Raw genomic sequence first — 21,655 nt, forward strand, 5'->3', positions numbered from 1 at the left:
AGAAAGGCCCCTGTTGGCCACCGGGCTCGAACCCAGAACCTTCTTGAGGCGACAGTGCTAACCACTACACCACCGTGCTGCCTACTTTATATCCATCCATCCATTATCTGTAGCTGCTTATCCTGTTCTACAGGGTCACAGGCAAGCTGGAGCCTATCCCAGCCGACTATGGGTGAGAGGCGGGGTACACCCTGGACAAGTCGTCAGGTTATCGCAGGGATGACACATAGACACAAACAACCATCCACACTCATACTTACAGTCAATTTAGAGCCACCAATTAACCTAACCTGCATGTCTTTGGACTGTGGGGGAAACCGGCGCACCCGGAGGAAACCCACACAGACACAGGGAGAACATGCAAACTCCACAAAGAAAGGCCCCTGTCGGCCACCGGGTTCGAACCCAAAACATTCTTGCTGTGAGGCAACAGTGCTAACCACTACACCATTGTGCTGCCTACTTTATATCCTTGGTTATCAATTATTTTATATCTATTTAATTATGTATTTTAATTACTTTATTTCTCGTTTTTACATTTTTTTAAATTCACGATTAGGTAATGTTGCTGGAGGCCTTGCAGAATAAGACTTTCATTGTAGTGTGACACTGTCTCTCGTACATATGACAAAGTTGAACTGAATTGAAATCGACAGTACGTGTAAACAGGTGGATGAGGAAGAAAGGTGCGGTCTATACACTACAGTACGTGAGGTAGGCCTAATGTAGTTAATATCTGGCCCAGTGCAAAGTAATTCAGTAGTCTTATGGCCAGTGGGAAGTAGATAACTGTTCTGTTTTGAGTGTGTCCAATACTGCAGTAGTGTGAAAAGGCTTGGATTTTTTCATAATCCTACAGGCCCCTTCTCAAAATAAGATCGGAGTCACAAGGCGGTTAATGTTAATTCCTAACATTTGGCTGCACTTGGCATGATTAGCTAACTGCATACAGCTGTGGTAAGATTTTTGTGAACTCCTAGTATATTTATGCTGACTTAGGAGTTATTAAACAGGCACAAAACACCACATACACGTCAAACGGGGGAAGGACGAAAAAAAAACCCCACAACAACAGTACGCCTACTATTGGTCACTATCCAAAACCCACAGATCACTCTGCTAAAGCGTGCATAACAATACAACGCCACCTATGGAAGAATGTGATTGCGAATGGGCGTGCCAGTGTGATGTCATGGCGTCACATCCGGTTTAGTTTCCGCGCTTCCCCTAGCTGGAGGGTGGGGTCAGGCTCTCAGTATTTTCTTATACAGAAACCGTTGTGTCTCATTGAACAAACGATTAATGCATGTAAAAAGATAACACTACGACAGTGGAGAGGATTAAGACAGAGTGTGGTAAGAGTTTGCGTTAAAAACCCATTTCATTCAAGAATTTCGGTTCTTTTATGTCCTTATTTCACCCAGCTGTATGTTTGAACTACATGACTTTATATACTGCTCCAAGGTCCAGTCTACTTAGCTGAATATCTCTAAACTTAAATTAAAAACAATAAGATGTCTGGATGTTGTTAATTTGTTAGAAGCGCCTGTGAAAGGAGTGTTTTGGTGCTATGATTGTAATATTGGTGGTATAATCTTTACCCAGATAAAACCGGCAACTCATTTAGTCTCTTGAATTACTTTACGCGGTAAAGATCATCTTTATTTACTGATATTAAAGAGACGAATACATGTTGAATGGTTGTGGGACTGATAACTGAGTCTGCTGTTTGTTTAACTCGCGTGTTTCCGTTATGTAGATCATGATGCCAAAACTCTTTAGCAATTAATCACTGAAGATGAGGTGAATAATAACTGAGATGGAGTCGATTCACTGAGCCTGAAGCGGATAATTGTTTTAGTATAAACACACGGGTGATTTTTATTTATTTTTTTAAAAATCGTATTAAATGTAATATTTCAAACTTTTTAAAAGCAAATATAATAAAGGCGGGGCGCAGGGTTGTCACTTATCTTTGCCGACTCACATACTTAGTTTTGAAATAGATAAAATAAATTACAATTCCACCTTGCTTTTGAATAGCTTTAGACCAAACGTCGTAGCATCCTTAGTGCTTTTAGGAACAGCGTTTTCTTTCATAATATGTGATTACAAGTCTTTCAAGTAGTTATAAAGTGGTTGGCCGCCATTTTGCCGAGTTGCTCGATGTGATTGGTCGAGAGATTCTGACTATTTCTCGACCAATCAGCGCGTGCGATTTTCTATCGTCACCTGCATATTTATACTTAATGTACTGTATGTATTGCTAGGTTTCAGTCACGTGACTTTTCTTAGCGGTTTTTACCGGAAGTGACAGCTGGTGGTCTAAACTGTTGCAGTAGTGCAAATAACTAACTTAGCAGAGTATGCTTGTAATGTAGAAGCCACTGCTCGCTTTAGATATATTCAGAAGATTGCTATGTGCAATGGAATCGACCCCTACAGTTTGGGAAAGAAGGATTTGTCATACAATCTCAAACTACTCTTCAGTCGAGTTCCCCGACATCTTGAACTATCTGGTGTTGCAGACATCCTTCTACACCGCAAAACAGGTGGAAGCGTATGGAGGCGTACAACTTTTTTTTTAAAATTTAATTTAATTTTATTTTTTGGTATGTGGCCGGGTAAAGGATCTTGGTATCAAGTCGCTGTCGAATGAATCCTGGATTGTTTTTGCCCATGTAAGAATTAATTTTTTAAGCTTTTTGTTCGCGTATTTACAACAAAGCGCTGCAAGTTGAAATGTAAATAAACAGTTTGCTTGATTTTTCACTTGTGTTCGCTCATCTCATCTCATTATCTCTAGCCGCTTTATCCTGTTCTACAGGGTCGCAGGCAAGCTGGAGCCTATCCCAGCTGACTACAGGCGGAAGGCGGGGTACACCCTGGACAAGTCGCCAGGTCATCACAGGGCTGACACATAGACACAGACAACCATTCACACTCACATTCACACCTACGGTCAATTTAGAGTCACCAGTTAACCTAACCTGCATGTCTTTGGACTGTGGGCGGAAACCAGAGCACCCGGAGGAAACCCACGCGGACACGGGGAGAACATGCAAACTCCACACAGAAAGGCCCCCGCCGGCCACGGGGCTCGAACCCAGGACCTTCTTGCTGTGAGGCGACAGCGCTAACCACTACACCACCATGCCGCCCCTGTTCGCTCTTATCTCTCAGGTAAATCATTCACAAAGATAATCAGAAACCCCTTTAAAGACCTGAATCTTAGTTAAACAAGACGGAGAAGTGATCACGGCGCATTGTAACTGTATGGTTGGGTAAGAATTTTGTCGTGACCTTCATGCATATGGACTTTGTGAGGAGTAAACAAAGAAACAGCTGGGGACTTGAGCGTTTCGTGACTAAAAAAAAGTACCGTAAAATAACAACACATAGCAAGAAAAGTACTTGGAAAACACTAATGACATAGCTGAGAGGGAGATACAAACCTTGTCACCAAGTGATCACTGCAAACTCGAGCATGCTTTGACTTGGCTCCATTCTATTTCAGTGAGAGGTTCAAAAGCCACCTTTATCGACGTCTTTTTGTGAAGTCCTGTGTTCGTTCACCCTTTTATTAGTTCATGGCCCATGAATCATGGGGAACCCTGAAGAAACTTCAGTTTCATGAGTTGATCGATTCGAGCAACCTAAAACAACAAGTGTAAGGCATTTTTCATGCGAGTAATGCACCTTCTCTGTACAAACGCTTTGTCAACTGAGCTTTGGTAGACCACCAGCTAAAGTTTTGAATAACTAATGAGGCGAATGTGACGTCACGTGAAACCCAGCAATTTGTACTGCATGGTTAAAGGGTGGAGTAAGTCTTTTAGAGCACACATTACAGGTGCAGAAATGCCTCATTTATGACACTAAATTCAATAATCACTTGCCTAATGGAGTTAAATTTTATTTAAAAATGTGGCGAGATCAGTGTGACATTCATATGTAATTCCATAACACTGAAGTGTATTCATAATGTTTTGCGTACATTTATTTAATAATTAACTCGATGTACTTGCAATGTACAAAAAAAATAATTGAATACAAGCAGCAGATTCAACACCAGTTTCCCCCGCTGACTGTGAGTCCCCCTCGGAGGCACATGCACAGTCTGTGTATTAGGCTGTGAGTGAGTCGCTCTTTGTTTTGAACGAGTGGTCCAGGTCCTTCGTAAATTCAGAGCAAACTAAGGCCCTGTCCACACGGCAACGGATTCAGGTGACTCCGATACAATTGCTTATCGTTTAGGCCTGGCGTCCACACGGCGCCGGCGTTTTGGGTGCCCAAAACGCAATCTTTTTGAGAACGGGTTCCAGAGTGGAAAGATCTGGCAACGTTGCCGTTGTGAAGTCGTCTGGATGAGTAAAACGGATTTGTTTACGATGACGTCACAACCACATGACTGAATGTTTCACGCCGGGTAGAAGTGTAACGAATATCACCAGGATAAAGCCTTACAGAGCACTAGTGAGAGTGAAACACGAGCTTGGATATTATTATTATTATTATTATTATGTTCAGTGTTAGTTCACAGTAGTAATGCAAGAAGCAGAATAGTGACAGTAATAGTGAAGCAAAAACATGCAATTGTACAAACACTGCAGCTCTACAGCAAAATATTCATTTATAAAATGGTCTGATTCTTAACACCAGTAGTGCCAATGATCTCATTGCGATGCGATGCGAGTTGTCAAGAAATCCTATAACTTGGTTCATGAAACGCGCTTACAAAATATTTTCACTGTGAATATTTATTGTGTAATGCCTGGTGCAAAGTGAGAGAGAGAGAGAGAATAGCCCTTAGGGCAGAGTCAATCCCGCCAGCAAAAATAAGGGGAAAAAAGGAGCGATCTCACCTCTTCAGATGATGGTTTAAGTCCTACAGTACATTCCTCAAAAAAGGGCGTAGAAAAGCAAATTAATCCATCAACGTGTATCATTCAATTTATTCCGGACAATTAAAGACGCCGCCTTCCGCGTACGTCATCCTCGTCGCCATTTTGGAAAGGTCAAAGCGGAGAATAAAGATTAGCTGCGTTTAACTGTACCAACAGGTTTACCGTCCAAAGGAGATCACATGGGATTACCTTTCACAGGTGAGAAACAGCAAATTAATCCATCAACGTGTAGTATTCAATTTATTCCGGACCATTAAAGACGCCGCCTTCCGCGTACGTCATCCTCGCCGCCATATTGGAAAGGTCAAAGCGGAGCATAAAGATTAGCTGCGTTTAACTGTACCAACAGGTTTACCGTCCAAACGAGATCACATGGGATTACCTTTCACAGGTGAGACTGGAAAAATACTTTTCATTGTATTTGGTCATTATAATGTAATTTTACGAACAGATTTTCCTGACTTTGTGGCTAATATGAAGTCTCGCGCATAATAGTTTATGCGCATGCGTCCTTACTTCTATTCCCATACGAAAAAGAACAGTAAAGAACTTATAAGAGTTTACCACTGTCTTAGTAGTAAATCCTTATAAATATAAGGATAAATCCTTATAAGGATTTATAAATAAATATATATGCCATGTATGATTTACTCCTGAAAGTGGCCCATTTTGCATTTTCCTCATACAAATTTTTTATGAAAATCTAGTATGTATGAAGTGAACATTGTGCATGGTTTTTACAGATAATGTGTATGATGAATTACACCGTCTTTGTATGCTTCATGTAATGTTTGTAGTTTTAAATTATATTTTACAGTTTAAAATGTATATGCCTTTTATATGTAAATCCGTGTTGGATTTACATATAAAAGGCATGTACATTTTAAACTGTAAAATATAATTTAAAACTACAAACATTACATGAAGCATACAAAGACAGTGTAATTCATCATACACATTATCTGTAAAAACCATGCACAATGTTCACTTCATACATACTAGATTTTCATAAAAAATTTGTATGAGGAAAATGCAAAATGGGCCACTTTCAGGAGTAAATCATACATGGCATATATATTTATTTATATTTATAAGGATTTACTACTAAGACAGTGGTAAACTCTTAAGTTCTTTACTGTTCTTTTTCGTATGGGTTGTTCTGGTGTGTCCGAAGGGACCGTCTTACAGCGCCCCTAGAGGTGTGGCATGTGTATTGCATCGTTTTCAGCAAGCGTTGCGTTGCCATATGGACCTGATTTCTACTGATCGTTGCCCATTTGGAGGCGATATTTTTTTTAAATAACATCACGTTGCCGTTGTCGTGTGGATGTGGCCTAAAGGACTACTTTGGCTATGATGATGCTCAGGAAAACCACGTTAACTTGACGATGGATCTTAGGAGGTAGTTAAAGACACTTGGCCTTAAGAGGCTTTCGGGAAACCCCACCCCTGCTTTGCCATTTTTGCATGTTAAGAAAATTCTGCTCACTAACCCTTTTCCCTGTCCACACCTTCTCTTTCTGTATTTTCTTGAGTTAATATTAGTAAGTTTTGTGCTCTTATCTAGTGTAACATTGAAACTGCGAAAGGTGAATAGGTTAGCTCACATGCACCTTTATCATAAATCTGTTCCGCCACCAGATCCTGTGAACCTTTCATTTTAGGTGTATGAATGCATAGCTTATATTTACCACCAGTCTAGTTGTCTAGGGTTCCGATCCCCAGAATGACCAAGCTATTTTATGCACATTTCTATCCATTCCTGTCTTTACCCACTGTGGAAAGGAACCTCATGCGTTCCTACATTATTTCCATATTGGGTCTTTTATGGCTTGTTGTTTTTGTGTGGCCTTCACCTTTTTCCATATGCACTAACTGTTAAACAGTCATCAGTTAGTGTGGGAGATGAATTAAGATCAATTGTTGTGCCTCAGGAAATGGCAAGATCAAGTCTCCAGAGAAATCATTCACATGCATTTTTTTCCCCCTCATTAATACACAACCAAGTGTAAATATACTGACTTTGTTCTTTAATATGCATTCTGGATATATTATTTGTTCTTGCTAGTTCAAGAAACGCTCCTAAAGTTTAATGTACTAATGAATATAAATCTGCAGAAGTGTAATTAGTACATAAGTTGTGTGGGTTTTTTATTATAAACATTTGTAATGTTAAAGATTTTGTGGTGTAGGTATGAAAATACCTATATACAAACAGAATGTGTAAACAGTGTTGAGCAGTGTGCACATAAAGAAAGCACTGATGAGACACATGCATTACACGAAATTATCAGCCTAAACAATAGATTAGGGCAGGGGTTTTCAAAGTGTGGGAGAGTCAGCCCCCCCTCGGAGAGCAAATAAACAACCGCGCTCCCCCTTACAATTTTTGTTGTTGCTATACTTAATGTTCCATTCGTATTTTTAAAAAATGGTTGTTGTACACATTATTTTTTTTTCTTTTTCACATTTTAAACAGGGCGGCACGGTGGTGTAGTGGTTAGCGCTGTCGCCTCACAGCAAGAAGGTCCTGGGTTCGAGCCCCGGGGCCGGCGAGGGCCTTTCTGTGTGGAGTTTGCATGTTGTCCGCGTGGGTTTCCTCCGGGTGCTCCGGTTTCATCCAAAGACATGCAGGTTAGGTTAAATGGTGACTCTAAATTGACCGTAGGTGTGAGTGTGAATGGTTGTCTATGTGTCAGCCCTGTGATGACCTGGCAACTTGTCCAGGGTGTACCCCGCCTTTCGCCCGTAGTCAGCTGGGATAGGCTCCAGCTTGCCTGTGACCCTGTAGAAGGATAAAGCGGCTAGAGATGATGAGATGAGACATTTTAAACATCTGTGCTTTTTAAAACATCTTGTTTTACACATTTTAAACATCTCATAGCATCGTTAGCTAGCACCTCTTGGCAGACAACACACTGTGGCAGTGGAGCATCTTCAGATCCAGTCCATGAAAATCCAAACTTTAAATAATCGTGGTCATACTTCCTTCTTTTTTCAGTCCCCCCAGGATTCTGCGGGCCTTTTTTGTGATTGTTGCGGGCTAAAATGTCTGATGTTGCGGGGGGTTTTCCAAAAAAAAATTGCGATGAAAGTTGCGGTGATTTTTAGTTTTTTGTTGCGATTACATTGCGGGAGGAAGTGAAAGTTGTGAGAAATTGTTGCGATTTTCTCTTTTTGTGATTAAAATTGAGTATGTTAAATATTAAGTTATTACTGAAAAACTATTGATTAAAAAAACAAAAAGACACTGAGAAATGGTCCTATAAACAACTTTACCAATATAAAAGATTACCAGGACTACAAAAATGCAGAAAAATAGGCTTTACTTATCCAAATGCACCTGTTGGTTCAAAAGTTAAAGTGCAGAGAACCTCACAGCACAACGTGAAGTTACCTTCAAATATAATATAAATGCCTCAGCTTTCATATAAGAAAAAAACTATTAATACTAGTACTGTGTGCAGGCAGTCTCTCCTGAAGACTAAATTAAACAATAATTATAAACTAATTAAATAAATGGCTCAGGCTTCATAGAAGAAAAAAAAACAATTTGAACAGAATCTCACAGTATGATGCTGAAGCTGCCTAAACAATGGAAAATAAAATACCATTTTGGCAAAAATGTTGGCATCCACTAATTTTTTGTATTAAGTAAAAAAAAAAATAAAGTGCACACAGTCCTTCACTGTAAACATAACACACTTTCAGTGTTGCCAGATACTGCTGACGTTTTCCAGTCCAAAATATGTTCAAAACCCGCCAAAATGCACTTGAAACCTCCCAATCTGGCAACACTGCGCGCATGCTGCTTCACTTGAACACACGGAAGTAAGGCGGAAGATAGTTTGTCGACGTCACCTCAAGACGACGCCAATGATTGGTCAAATTTGTAGGAAAGTTGCAGTGATTGGACATAATTGCAACACCGCCCTGAATTCGCGGGGATTGGTTGAATTTGCGCTGAAGTTGCAAATCGCAACATCCTGGAGGTTCTGTTTTTTTGCTTGGCCCAGACTTTGTCTCCTCACTCACTGTAGCTTTAGGTACTAAAAATTGATCCATTTTGTCTCATGTTGCGCCCCCCCTGAAGAACTCTGGCGCCCCCCAGGGGGGGCGCGCCCCACACTTTGAAAAGCCCTGGATTAGGGGATCGCCACAACAGGAAAATCAGGTTATGCACCACTTAAAAGTAGATGGCCTTTCGATTTCATAAAACCGGTGACATTTAGTTCCCTCTGAAATTTGGTCATCTCATCTCGTTATCTCAAGCCGCTTTATCCTTCTACAGGGTCGCAGGCAAGCTGGAGCCTATCCCAGCTGACTACGGGCGAAAGGTGGGGTACACCCTGGACAAGTCGCCAGGTCATCACAGGGCTGACACATAGACACAGACAACCATTCACACTCACACCTACGGTCAATTTGGAGTCACCAGTTAACCTAACCTGCATGTCTTTGGACTGTGGGGGAAACCGGAGCACCCGGAGGAAACCCACGCGGACACGGGGAGAACATGCAAACTCCACACAGAAAGGCCCTCGCCGGCCACGGGGCTCGAACCCGGACCTTCTTGCTGTGAGGCAACAGCGCTAACCACTACACCACCGTGCCGCCCGAATTTGGTCATTGCGTTTTTTATTTATATGCACACAGACAGACACACACAACCCCGATTCCAAAAAAGTTGGGACAAAGTACAAATTGTAAATAAAAACGGAATGCAATAATTTACAAATCTCAAAAACTGATATTGTATTCACAATAGAACATAGATAACATATCAAATGTCGAAAGTGAGACATTTTGAAATTTCATGCCAAATATTGGCTCATTTTGAAATTTCATGACAGCAACACATCTCAAAAAAGTTGGGACAGGGGCAATAAGAGGCTGGAACAGTTAAAGGTACAAAAAAGGAACAGCTGGACGACCAAATTGCAACTCATTAGGTCAATTGGCAATAGGTCATTAACATGACTGGGTATAAAAAGAGCATCTTGGAGTGGCAGCGGCTCTCAGAAGTAAAGATGGGAAGAGGATCACCAATCCCCCTAATTCTGCACCGACAAATAGTGGCGCAATATCAGAAAGGAGTGCAGACGTCTTCTCTGGGCCAAGGCTCATTTAAAATGGACTGTGGCAAAGTGGAAAACTGTTCTGTGGTCAGACAAATCAAAATTTGAAGTTCTTTATGGAAATCAGGGACGCCGTGTCATTCGGCCTAAAGAGGAGAAGGACGACCCAAGTTGTTATCAGCGCTCAGTTCAGAAGCCTGCATCTCTGATGGTATGGGGTTGCATTAGTGCGTGTGGCATGGGCAGCTTACACATCTGGAAAGACACCATCAATGCTGAAAGGTATATCCAGGTTCTAGAGCAACATATGCTCCCATCCAGATGATGTCTCTTTCAGGGAAGACCTTGCATTTTCCAACATGACAATGCCAAACCACATACTGCATCAATTACAGCATCATGGCTGCGTAGAAGAAGGGTCCGGGTACTGAACTGGCCAGCCTGCAGTCCAGATCTTTCACCCATAGAAAACATTTGGCGCATCACAAAACGGAAGATACGACAAAAAAGACCTAAGACAGTTGAGCAACTAGAATCCTACATTAGACAAGAATGGGTTAACATTCCTATCCCTAAACTTGAGCAACTTGTCTCCTCAGTCCCCAGACGTTTACAGACTGTTGTAAAGAGAAAAGGGGATGTCTCACAGTGGTAAACATGGCCTTGTCCCAACTTTTTTGAGATGTGTTGTCATGAAATTTTAAAATCACCTAATTTTTCTCTTTAAATGATACATTTTCTCAGTTTAAACATTTGATATGTCATCTATGTTCTATTCTGAATAAAATATGGAATTTTGAAACTTCCACATCATTGCATTCCGTTTTTATTTACAATTTGTACTTTTGTCCCAACTTCTTTGGAATTTAAAAAAAAAATAAACCCAGGCCATTCTGTGGCTGGGAAGTTATTTAATTTTAGGGGATTCCCGAGCAAATAATGTACATGAAATTGCTCACTTTGCACAGTCAAGCAGATGGGGAAGTCCGGTGTGTGCATGTTTACCTTCAGGTGTTGTCGTCTTCTCTTGGATTTTACGGCAGCTGGCATCCAGTGTTGCATTACTGCCATCTACAGGTTTACCTTAACCGTGCACTAACAGTTACATCATTCTGTCGCTAAACAAACAGCTGATCACACCAAGGTGCTCGCTGACTGCCGATCTTTATTAGTTTGGTTCTGCGTTTCCTTTCCTTCACAACATAACGTCTCTTCTCGCATTCTGTTACTGTAGTTGGTCTTCCACGTTTCATTCGCGTCCTCCGTTTTCCTCTCCTGTTTCAAATTTGTATCCCACAATGTCTTACGCGATCAGGGAAAGCCCAGCACGTGATGCATGATGTAGTATCTTGAATTGGGTCACGGTGAAGCAAGAAATAATAGCAGAGAATTTGGGGCCACGTGGCCTTAAATTCATTAATTGTTGTATTTAAAAAAAAAAAAAACTAAATAAAATTGGAAGCCTGTGATTTGAATTCAGTAGCTTTCGGTCCACTAAACAAAAATAATTGTGTATCGGGGAAAATTCTTTTTCTGACCTACACTTGAAAAATGTGAAAGGCAGTCTACCTTTAAATGACTGCTGGACCTTTTTATATACTTAATAATACACCACAAATCTATAATGACTTTGTTGTTAAAGGCATTTTTGTGTGTCCATGTTATTAAGAAGACATTTAATCTTTAACTTCAATTTAGAAGCATACACCCATTAAATTACCACCTCAATTGCAAATTAATGTAAAAAAAAATTAATCACATGAGACAGCTTAAATGAAAAATGCTTGTTAGAATTCTTACAAAATGTGATGACTACTTTCATTCACAGCAGCAACACATTATCATACATCCTCGTGGAAACTGTGTGGCTTGGCTTTGTTTAACTTGTAGGTGGCTTTTTGCTAGGCATACAACTACATCCTGAAAACAAGCACACCCATGCTGGAACTCCCAGTTGTTTTTAGTGACCAAATGTTAACTAGTTTACGTGGGAAATCATGTTCGTTTTTTTTTTTTTAATGGAAGGTCTCTTTGAAGCTCTTTCGGAACCAGAGAATTGAACTGAGCACTAGATACTTTCATCCATGCAATAAATAATAGTACATCACAAAATTTGAGGCACAATTATATTACAATACATGGGTTATTACATGTTTTATCTTATTACAGTTAGTCTTGTCTCAGAACCCCTGTCTTTTCTGTCCATGTATGTACTTTGTAATCTGATCTTGCCATTGGTGCTTTTATTTATTTATTTATTTATTTATTTATTTATTTAAACTGCTCAGACATTTTCAGAAATGTAGTGAAATAAGCTTGAATTCAATGTCTTGCTCGTCATTAGTCACTTGTGGCGCTTTTCCACTACCAACGCGGCTGAGTTGAGCTGAGCGGGGCTGTTGGAGTTGCATTTCGACTACAACCGCGCTGAACCGTGCTGGCTGGAAGTGGGTGGACACATTGGGTGGAGTTAGCGAAAGTGGGTGGACGTCAGGTGATGTCGTTAGGCGGCGCAAACAGTGACATCAGTGACCTTTTAAGCGGTAGTCTCACAACCCGGAGAGTAAACAATAAACATGGAGGACATGGAGTCGTTAGTGTTGCTGGTCTTGGTGCTGTGGCTTGTTGTCACCGACAACGCCAACAGATACTGGCAAGAGCGTATAGATGAGGCGAGGCGCATAAGGCTTCAGAAATTCTCGTAATTCGTAATTCTTCTTCCGGGTTTACGGTGTTTACAGATCCCAGCGTGCTCGCGGGGCGTGTGTGGGCATGTGAGGACACTCCTCCTCACCAATCAGTGCACAGGGGAGTGTCTGCTCACGCCCCTAGCCTCGCTCAGCTCGGTTTGGCTCGCTTCAGCCCCACTCCAAAACCGTGCGAGTTTTGGGGGCTGAGCAGGGCTGAAGCGAGCTGAGTCGTGCTGTTCTTAGATAGTCGAAACGCGAGCCGTGTCGGGCTGAAGCGAGCTGAAAAAGGGTAGTGGAAAAGGGCCATTGGTCAGCTGTTTTAATGAGAACTGTGATCGGTGGTGTTAGCTATAATGTTTTCCCTGACTCAGGTTCTCATACATTATGGGTAACTGTCATATAACGTTGCCACTGAATAAATTTACAGCTCTTACTTGCAAAACAGATCTTTACATCTTTATGACCATGAATTGTATTCTTGACCATGAATTGTATTCAAGCCCATAACATTCATTTAGTTTTAGAATCCACTTTTTGTGGATACTGGAAATTTCTCCAGATATGGTTTACTTCAGTTTGAATGGGAAAAGTACAACCACAAAAAAAAAAATTGTCAAGTCACATCGATCTCGCCATTTGCTCTTCTACTACTGCTTTCCTTAACAGGCATTTTGTTACATGACCCGGCATGCAAACTTTTTTTTCTTTCCTGCCTTTGAGTGCTCATTCAATTCTGTCAAGAGTCAGAATTGTGTAATTCTCATGAGATTATTATTATTATTATTATTATTTATTATTATTTTTTTAATTTGGAAGGGCATTCCCTTTTGCAAAAATGCAGTCATGTTCTTAGTACGTGTTATGTTTATAGGCCGTTGTAATATTCTCACAGGTTAGGGAGTAAACAGAGAAACAGGCTTGACAACTTAAGGTTTGTTTTTGTTTTTCTCTAATGTCACATTTCAGTAACTTTTTAGTTCAGTTTCACACAGACGGGCGTGCACACGCAGTGCTGGCTTCTCTCTAAAAGAACACATAACACAAAAGTAAACTTCCAGTAATCCAACACAAGTGCAACTCATCGGCTGTTACGTGGGTGCAAGTTTTCCGGCATGTGCCGGAAGCTTCGTTTTTTTCGGTTCCGAAAGTCATTTTTCCAAATCGTGTAAATCTGTTGAGATTTTCCGGGGTGGATAGGGATGGCCCTCTCACTGTCTCACTCTCAGCGTATTACCGGGTTACCGCGGTACAGTCTCTGCACGAGACAAATCTTTTAATCTCGTCTTTGCCACAAACCTCATTCAATTTATACGCTGCTCACCGACGAGCGGTCCTGACTAGCCCATTGTTTCACGGTGTTCTACATGTGTGATATCCTGTTTCACGCACGTAGCATGTTGTTCGACCAAACCAACACAGCTATTCCCATGAGTCGCCGTTTCTTTTGGTGCAAGTTAGAACGGTGCTTTTGATTGGCTCACTGTTAACTGCTGTCCAGTGAAACTTCAGCTTTTATAATAAGCCTTATTTCGCTTCCCTCCCTTGCGATAGATCCACGTGCTTTGCCTCTGGTTGCTGATCAAAATATGTCAAAATGAAGTTTTTATCGGAAGGCTCCAATACAAAAGAATTAGAAAAGATGTCTAGAAATAAATGGAGATGGGAATGGTTAAGCGAGTGTGACAAAAACGGTGACAAATGGGTGAATATGGCTGAGAAAACCGGACGTCCCGGGAGTTGCGTATTGTGACTGCTGTTCAAAGACTATCAAGTCCGGCTCCAGCGGGAAGAAGGGACTTAAGTCACGCTGATGAGACTAATCACCTTTTCTGATTTTTGTGCAATGTAGTAATAAGTGAATTCAAAACATTTATTGGTGATTTAAATTGTCATCTGATATTGTGTGATGTGCAAATGCAATGTGCTTTCTTCTAGAATTGAAATTATTCATCACAAGTATCTGCTTTTATAAACGTTTGTTTTGACATTTGATTACCTTTCAATTATTAAATAAAAGTAAGGTAGGTCTTGAAATAAGTTTGTTAGCTTTATCTTTTCTAATGTGGTTGTTAGGTTGAAAACTCATTTGTAGTCAGTAATGGATTATAAAATATAGATATTTTTGTATATGGAAAAAGCTGAATCTTATTTGCTAAAATCCAGGAGTTTCTGAGGACATCAAGACATGTGGCCCCTTATTTTAACTCAAATTGTGTATCTATTGTTAAAAAGGTATCACAGCAAAAGCATATTAAAAATGGTTGTTTCAACATTTACATTGGTAGTTGCTAGATGTTTTGAAATATCAAGCCTTGTACTTGAAATAATATTTCAGATGAATTGATAATGTATTAAACATTTAATGTGAATATGCAAATCATCTCATCATCTCTAGCCGCTTTATCCTGTTCTACAGGGTCGCAGGCAAGCTGGAGCCTATCCCAGCTGACTACGGGCGAAAGGCAGGGTACACCCTGGACAAGTCGCCAGGTCATCAGAGGGCTGACACATAGCCCATGTTTACATTAGACCGTATCAGCGGATCAACGTTTTTAAAACGATTAGTGCACACAGCAACACACACACGATTTGCGTGCACACAGCAACACCAATACACGGATACGCTCGGCTCCGCAGGCATCCTGCGCTCCAAATCACTCCGCCCTGAACAGTGAGTGCCCTCTGGAAGGTGCGCACTCCGGCCTTGCGCAGCTCACAGAGCGCGCGAGTGTAGTGCACAAGCTGTGATTCGGGACTGAGCCGCTGTGTGTGTGATCCCAGCGTATATCACTTACCACTTGCAAGTGAAAGGATGGCAAGCCTAAAGACAATCATAACTACACAATGGGCAGTATTTGCATCAGTATTTTCATACTTTTATACTCTTTAATGAAAGGTGATACAAGGCAGAAGTCCGCGTCGTTTTTCAGCAGTCGCGTCACATGACCAACGCCAGCGAATCAGGAAGGTGGATGTCACCGTGACGTTGTCCAATGACGACGCCAGCTAGAGCTCAGCACAGTGTATCCGCGTATTCTCAATGTTTACACAGCACCGGAGCTGACACGATCTGGATTGAATACGTGGACCCTGGCGGATTCCCGTTTCCCGGCGTTTCCAGGCGGTTTAATGTAAACGGACAGTGCATCCGCGAAGAAAACGAGACAGATACGGTCTAATGTAAACTTGGCCCTAGACACAGACAACCATTCACACTCACACCTACGGTCAATTTAGAGTCACCAATTAGCCTAACCTGCATGTCTTTGGACTGTGGGGGGGAAACCGGAGCACCCGGAGGAAACCCACGCGGACACGGGGAGAACATGCAAACTCCGCACGGAAAGGCCCTTGTCGGCCACGGGGCTCGAACCCGGACCTTCTTGCTGTGAGGCGACACCGCTAACCACTACGCCACTGTGCCACCCCTTATGCAAATCATATAACTATTAATATTATATATGATTGCATGAGAGACAACTATTTTAACTTGTAATTTAAAATTTTTTTCGAGCCCTAAGGGGGGCTCCCCCCCCCCGCATGGCTGCGCCATGTATGTCTGACTTTGTTAGACTTTTCAGGTTTTTGAAAATTTTATACTTGTACCCATGGTGTTATCTGCTGGTTCTACCTGATTCCCTTGCTGCCCACAGCTGATGCTTGACTACACCCCTACGTCCACATACCCCCACCACCTGACTCGGGCCTGGGAGCCATCTGGCCTGTAGCTGACTCCATCCCTCCTCCCCAGTTGGAGAGGTAATCTACCACCACCATCTCTGCCCCCAGCTGATGGACCACCTCAAACTTAATGGGTTGAAGAGCTGGATACCAATAAGTGATGTGCATTGGCATCTTTCATCAGGTGGAGCCACTGGAGCGGGGGTGTGGTCAGAACAGAGAGTGAAAGGGCATCCCAGCAGGTAGTATTTGAGAGTGAGCCCTGCCCATTTCATGGCAATACACTCCTTGATCATGCTCTACTTTTGTCTCTCACCCTGAGAGCTTGTGGCTGATGTACAGCAAGGGGTGATCCTCCACCACCTGGGATGAAACGGCCCACCAGTCCTCTGTCTGATGCATCAGTCTCCAGGACAAAAGTGAGAAAGTCAAGAGAATGTAACAGTGCCCCCACACAAAATTGCTTTAACCTGGACAAAAGCCCGTTCACATGGCTCCATTTTGTGGACCCAATTGGGTACCCTCTTTTTAGTGAGATCAGTCAGTGGGCTGGTCATGTCTGAAATATTAGGTACAACCCCTCTGTAATAGCCAGCAAGCCCTAGGAACTGCCACACCCCCTTTTTGATCTTGGACAGGCTGCAATTGTGACAGTTTTTATAACTTTGGGATGCACCTGCCCATGACCCAAGTGGAAGCCCAGATGTTGTACTTCCACCCGCCCAATTGCTTACTTGGGTTTGCTGTCAGTCCTATGCGTCTCAGGATAGTCCTTAGATGTTGTAAATGCTGCTGCTAATCATTACTGTAAATTATGATGTCCTTCTAAATAGGCAATGGCATATTCACTGTGCGGGCGGAGGAGTCTGTCTGTGAGATGCTGAAACATTGCTGAGGCACCAAAGAACCCAAACAGAATGGTGACAAACTGGTATATCCAAAATGGAGTGGAAAAGGCTGCTTTTTGCAGGATAATGGTGTCCAGGGTATCTGCCAGTCCTTTAGTCAAATCTAGTGTCAAATGAAAGCAAGCTGTACTTAACTGAACAGCAGTTCAATGCGAGGCATCGGATAAACGTCAAATTTATAGCAAGATGTGGTCTCCACAGGGAACTGGGGTGAATTGGGCTGCCCCTTTTAGGCCAAGTTTACATTAGACCGTATCTGTCTCGTTTTCTTCGCGGATGCACTGTCCGTTTACATTAAACCGCCTGGAAACGGGAATCCGCCAGGGTCCACGTATTCAATCCAGATCTTGTCAGCTCCGGTGCTGTGTAAACATTGAGAATACGCGGATACGCTGTGCTGAGCTCTAGCTGGCGTCGTCATTGGACAACGTCACTGTGACATCCACCTTCCTGATTCGCTGGCGTTGGTCATGTGACGCGACTGCTGAAAAACGGCGCGGACTTCCGCCTTGTATCACCTTTCATTAAAGAGTATAAAAGTATGAAAATACTGCAAATACTGATGCAAATACTGCCCATTGTGTAGTTATGATTGTCTTTAGGCTTGCCATCCTTCCACTTGCAAGTGGTAAGTGATATGCGCTGGGATCACACACACAGCGGCTCAGTCCCGAATCACTGGTTGTGCACTTCACTCGCGCGCTCTGTGAGCTGCGCAGGGCTGGAGTGCGCACCCTCCAGAGGGCACTTGCTGTTCAGGGCGGAGTGATTTGGAGCGCAGGATGCCTGCGGAGCCGAGCGTATCCGTGTATTGGTGTTGCTGTGTGCACGCAAATCGTGTATTGGTGTTGCTGTGTGCACACTAATCGTTTTAAAAACGTTAATCTGATGATCCGCTGATACGGTCTAATGTAAACATGGGCTTAGACTTGCCTCTGGTCCCTGCTCCTCCCCCTCAGGAACCACCATTGCCAGAGCCACATTAACTGCCTTTCTCCACTGTTTCAGGAGCTTGAGGACTTTATCTCCTGGTGCAAATTCACATAGCTGTGCCTCCCTGTTGTACAGCCGGGATTGCCATTGTTGTGCCTGTGGCAAATTCTCCCGAGTTGGGTTAGGTCAAATCCCTCAGAAAAGCACAAGCAACCTAATTTGGATATAAACTAGATATGTGAGAGTTTGTGGGTGTAGATTAAAAGTCCGAGGAGATGGAGTCAGAGGTTTGGTAGAATAAAAGAAATAAATTTAATAATAAGTTGGGGGGGGGAGTTATCATTAAAAGCAATATTGTATTTCAAAGAGTTTTAAGTTAGATGTTAAAACAGATAAGGGATCATATGTCTGTAATCTTATCAAGTTTATAATTGGCTGTTCAAATGCATCTTCAGTGGATTTTAAGTTGTGCTGGTCTGTCATTCCTGCTTATTTGAAATTGGATATTAGGGATAAATTGCCAGTGTGCGTAGTGTGAGTGCAGAGGGTTGGGTCAGAGAGAGAGAGAAGGATCTTTTGTTAACGAATTCTACTCTGTAAACATGTCGGTATGGACCCTTTTCACGTGACGTCATGACAAACGCGGCCGCCATTTTGGACATGTACTGCCAGTAGTTTACCACAGCCAACATTGAGGAACGGCAGCAAAGAAAGTTTTTACTTTCAGCAAGACTTCCATCATGCCACTATATTGTTGTGCACCTGGATGTAGTAACCAACAAACAAGGCAAGGTTTATCATTTTATCGGATCCCGACAGAGAAGATGGATAGCGGCCATAAACAGGAAAGGTTGGCAGCCCTCGGCATACCAACGCTTGTGTAGTGACCACTTTGTTGGAGGTAAGACGAATAAAATTAGCCAGAAAAGGCATTACATTGCTGTTAACATTCTGTGGCGGCGAGTGTGTAACCAAATAGGTTAAAATAACCCATTGTAACCTCTTTGTTCTTTTGTAGTAGCTATTGTTGACTAGCTAATGTCAACAACATATGTTACTGTAGCAATGTTTACGTTCAGTCATTTGGATGACTGTTAAAACCTTTCAGTCTCAAGTTTTTCCTTTACTGTATTTACTAGTTTACTGTAATTATGATCCGGCAGCTATTTACACCGGATCCAGTGTAAATAGCTGCCGGAGCCAACGTCCGAGGTTCCGGAGCGCGCTCCGGCTTGCTCCCCCTCAAATTAAGCAGCGCGCTCCGCCTTGCTCCCGGAGTGCTCTGGCTGAGGTTCCGGAGTGCGCTCCGGCTTGCTCCCCTTCAAATTAAGCAGCGCGCTCCGACTTCCGGAGCGCGCTGCTTAATTTGAGGGGGAGCAAGCCGGAGCGTACGTCAGTGAACAATCCTGGTGGAAGCAGGTAAACGTCATTCTCTAAGCCTGCTAACCTCAATTTTTGCAAATACCTCTCCCTCTGCTTGCCCTGTAAATGCCCTACGTCGCTGGATAGTGAAGGTGTTTTCTGCATCTCTCTCCTTTTTCTTTTATGTTTTTCGTTTGTCGCCTTCCTCGCATTCAAACTGATTCGAGGCGAAGTCCACTACATGTCCAAAATGGTGGTCGCGTTTACGAAGGTCACGTGACTGAAAAGGGTCTATAGGCTGTTCACAGGAGGCCTCCCTGGAAAATTGGAAATGGCATGTTTGAGTGTAATCAGCAAGGCACTCTGGAGAAAAACTTTGGCCTAATGCTTGGGTGTTGCATTAGATCAGTGAATAAATGTAGTTCGTTTTTAGTGTTACATACTCAAACTGTGTAAACCATAGGTTTGCTTGTAGTTATGTAACTAAGCTAATTTGATCAGCTTAAAACGCAAGAAGAAAATACAATGAATTTCGATACACTTGCATTCCTAATACCAATAACTACTGTGAATGAACAATATATGTATTGCTAAAACACTAAAATACAACAATATGCAAAATATTTGCTCAAAATGGCAGCGGTTTATCAACAAAAGATGCAGATTCATGGGTTGAATCCCTTGGGAAAGGGGTTGTAACTCATGCACACACTGGGAAATAAATGACTGTTATCCATGGAGACCTGGATGCAACACGGAGACCGTAAAGTGGAATTATCAGTCTCTTGGAGATGTGCAAAGCATGATTTATATGCCTGATACAGAATGAGTCTCCAGGCTTGCACAGTGATGTTTTACACCTCAAATAGTTTTCGTCTATAACTGTGTGGCATTTTCTCTTTAATCACCTTCCTTGTTGACCTGCTGATATCTCTGTTTTCAGGGAACAGTGATGGCAACATGTGCTAGTGAGTTCTGCTTTGTAGAGTGCATAATCAGACTTTATCAAAATTACAGTGGGGCAAAAAAGTATTTAGTCAGCCACCAATTGTGCAAGTTCTCCCACTTAAAAAGATGAGAGAGGCCTGTAATTTTCATCATAGGTACACTTCAACTATGAGAGACAGAATGGGGGGAAAGAATCCAGGAAATCACATTGTAGGATTTTTTTAATGAATTATTTGGTAAATTCCTCAGTAAAATAAGTAAGTATTTGGTCACCTACAAACAAGCAAGATTTCTGGCTCTCACAGACCTGTAACAACTTCTTTAAGAGGCTCCTCTGTCCTCCACTCGTTACCTGTATTAATGGCACCTGTTTGAACTCGTTATCAATATAAGACACCTGTCCACAACCTCAAACAGTCACACTCCAAACTCCACTATGGCCAAGACCAAAGAGCTGTCAAAGGACACCAGAAACAAAATTATAGACCTGCACCAGGCTGGGAAGACTGAATCTGCAATAGGTAAGCAGCTTGGTGTGAAGAAATCAACTGTGGGAGCAATTATTAGAAAATGGAAGACATACAAGACCACTGATAATCTCCCTTGATCTGAGGCTCCACGCAAGATCTCACCCCGTGGGGTCAAAATGATCACAAGAATGGTGAGCAAAAATCCCAGAACCGCACGGGGGGACCTAGTGAATGACCTGCAGAGAGCTGGGACCAAAGTAACAAAGGCTACCATCAGTAACACACTACGCCGCCAGGGACTCAAATCCTGCAGTGCCAGATGTGTCCCCCTGCTTAAGCCAGTACATGTCCAGGCCTGTCTGAAGTTTGCTAGAGAGCATTTGGATGATCCAGAAGAGGATTGGGAGAATGTCAGATGAAACCAAAATAGAACTTTTTGGTAAAAACTCAACTTGTCGTGTTTGGAGGAGAAAGAATGCTGAGTTGCATCCAAAGAACACCATACCTACTGTGAAGCATGATGGTGGAAACATCATGCTTTGGGGCTGTTTTTCTGCAAAGGGACCAGGACGACTGATCCGTGTAAAAGAGAGAATGAATGGGGCCATGTATCGTGAGATCTTGAGTGAAAACCTCCTATCAGCAAGAGCATTGAAGATGAAATGTGGCTGGGTCTTT

General features: G+C 42.3%; 1 protein-coding gene across 3 annotated transcripts in view; it reads left to right on the top strand.

Annotated features, from left to right (window-relative positions):
- Nucleotides 1-1,220: 1,220 nt before the first annotated feature.
- Nucleotides 1,221-21,655, top strand: part of ralba (v-ral simian leukemia viral oncogene homolog Ba (ras related)) — a 44,487-nt gene continuing 24,052 nt past the window's right edge. For all 3 annotated transcript variants that reach the window (XM_060929757.1, XM_060929759.1, XM_060929758.1), the window contains exon 1: nucleotides 1,221-1,355. The gene's annotated coding sequence lies outside the window, so the exon portion shown is untranslated. The remainder of the gene's footprint in view (nucleotides 1,356-21,655) is intronic.

Source organism: Neoarius graeffei, chromosome 9 (genome assembly GCF_027579695.1).
Source record: "Neoarius graeffei isolate fNeoGra1 chromosome 9, fNeoGra1.pri, whole genome shotgun sequence".
NCBI lineage: Eukaryota > Metazoa > Chordata > Actinopteri > Siluriformes > Ariidae > Neoarius > Neoarius graeffei.